This window comes from Oncorhynchus gorbuscha, unplaced genomic scaffold (genome assembly GCF_021184085.1).
Source record: "Oncorhynchus gorbuscha isolate QuinsamMale2020 ecotype Even-year unplaced genomic scaffold, OgorEven_v1.0 Un_scaffold_988, whole genome shotgun sequence".
In the NCBI taxonomy this organism is placed as follows: Eukaryota; Metazoa; Chordata; class Actinopteri; order Salmoniformes; family Salmonidae; genus Oncorhynchus; species Oncorhynchus gorbuscha.
This window is the reverse complement of record NW_025745910.1, coordinates 163,953-166,626: the sequence shown is the minus strand read 5'-3', so window position 1 is coordinate 166,626 and position 2,674 is coordinate 163,953.

Here is a 2,674-nt window from a genome sequence, read left to right as displayed (position 1 = left end):
AATGAACAGAACAGGAAACCAGTCTACTGTCCAGCCCTCAGACACCAGATGTAATGAACAGGAAACCAGTCTACTGTCCAGCCCTCAGACATCAGATGTAATGAACAGGAAACCAGTCTACTGTCCAGCCCTCAGACATCAGATGTAATGAACAGGAAACCAGTCTACTGTCCAGCCCTCAGACATCAGATGTAATGAACAGAACAGGAAACCAGTCTACTGTCCAGCCCTCAGACATCAGATGTAATGAACAGAACAGGAAACCAGTCTACTGTCCAGCCCTCAGACATCAGATGTAATGAACAGAACAGGAAACCAGTCTACTGTCCAGCCCTCAGACATCAGATGTAATGAACAGGAAACCAGTCTACTGTCCAGCCCTCAGACATCAGATGTAATGAACAGAACAGGAAACCAGTCTACTGTCCAGCCCTCAGACACCAGATGTAATGAACAGAACAGGAAACCAGTCTACTGTCCAGCCCTCAGACATCAGATGTAATGAACAGAACAGGAAACCAGTCTACTGTCCAGCCCTCAGACATCAGATGTAATGAACAGGAAACCAGTCTACTGTCCAGCCCTCAGACACCAGATGTAATGAACAGAACAGGAAACCAGTCTACTGTCCAGCCCTCAGACATCAGATGTAATGAACAGAACAGGAAACCAGTCTACTGTCCAGCCCTCAGACACCAGATGTAATGAACAGGAAACCAGTCTACTGTCCAGCCCTCAGACATCAGATGTAATGAACAGAACAGGAAACCAGTCTACTGTCCAGCCCTCAGACATCAGATGTAATGAACAGGAAACCAGTCTACTGTCCAGCCCTCAGACATCAGATGTAATGAACAGGACAGGAAGCCAGTCTACTGTCCAGCCCTCAGACATCAGATGTAATGAACAGGAAACCAGTCTACTGTCCAGCCCTCAGACATCAGATGTAATGAACAGGAAACCAGTCTACTGTCCAGCCCTCAGACATCAGATGTAATGAACAGGAAACCAGTCTACTGTCCAGCCCTCAGACATCAGATGTAATGAACAGGAAACCAGTCTACTGTCCAGCCCTCAGACACCAGATGTAATGAACAGGAAACCAGTCTACTGTCCAGCCCTCAGACATCAGATGTAATGAACAGAACAGGAAGCCAGTCTACTGTCCAGCCCTCAGACATCAGATGTAATGAACAGGAAACCAGTCTACTGTCCAGCCCTCAGACATCAGATGTAATGAACAGGAAACCAGTCTACTGTCCAGCCCTCAGACACCAGATGTAATGAACAGGAAACCAGTCTACTGTCCAGCCCTCAGACATCAGATGTAATGAACAGAACAGGAAACCAGTCTACTGTCCAGCCCTCAGACACCAGATGTAATGAACAGAACAGGAAACCAGTCTACTGTCCAGCCCTCAGACATCAGATGTAATGAACAGAACAGGAAACCAGTCTACTGTCCAGCCCTCAGACATCAGATGTAATGAACAGGAAACCAGTCTACTGTCCAGCCCTCAGACATCAGATGTAATGAACAGAACAGGAAACCAGTCTACTGTCCAGCCCTCAGACATCAGATGTAATGAACAGGAAACCAGTCTACTGTCCAGCCCTCAGACATCAGATGTAATGAACAGGACAGGAAGCCAGTCTACTGTCCAGCCCTCAGACATCAGATGTAATGAACAGAACAGGAAACCAGTCTACTGTCCAGCCCTCAGACATCAGATGTAATGAACAGGAAACCAGTCTACTGTCCAGCCCTCAGACATCAGATGTAATGAACAGGACAGGAAGCCAGTCTACTGTCCAGCCCTCAGACATCAGATGTAATGAACAGAACAGGAAACCAGTCTACTGTCCAGCCCTCAGACATCAGATGTAATGAACAGAACAGGAAACCAGTCTACTGTCCAGCCCTCAGACATCAGATGTAATGAACAGAACAGGAAACCAGTCTACTGTCCAGCCCTCAGACATCAGATGTAATGAACAGAACAGGAAACCAGTCTACTGTCCAGCCCTCAGACATCAGATGTAATGAACAGAACAGGAAACCAGTCTACTGTCCAGCCCTCAGACATCAGATGTAATGAACAGGAAGCCAGTCTACTGTCCAGCCCTCAGACATCAGATGTAATGAACAGAACAGGAAACCAGTCTACTGTCCAGCCCTCAGACATCAGATGTAATGAACAGAACAGGAAGCCAGTCTACTGTCCAGCCCTCAGACATCAGATGTAATGAACAGGAAACCAGTCTACTGTCCAGCCCTCAGACATCAGATGTAATGAACAGAACAGGAAACCAGTCTACTGTCCAGCCCTCAGACATCAGATGTAATGAACAGAACAGGAAACCAGTCTACTGTCCAGCCCTCAGACACCAGATGTAATGAACAGGAAACCAGTCTACTGTCCAGCCCTCAGACATCAGATGTAATGAACAGGAAACCAGTCTACTGTCCAGCCCTCAGACATCAGATGTAATGAACAGAACAGGAAACCAGTCTACTGTCCAGCCCCCCCCCCTCCTTACATACTTGTTTAGATGTTTAGATGAAAACAAACACCTGGAACTAGGTCTCTTATATACTGGTTTAGATGAAAACAAACACCTGGAACTAGATCTCTTACATAGTGGTCTAGAAGAAAACAAACACCTGGAACTA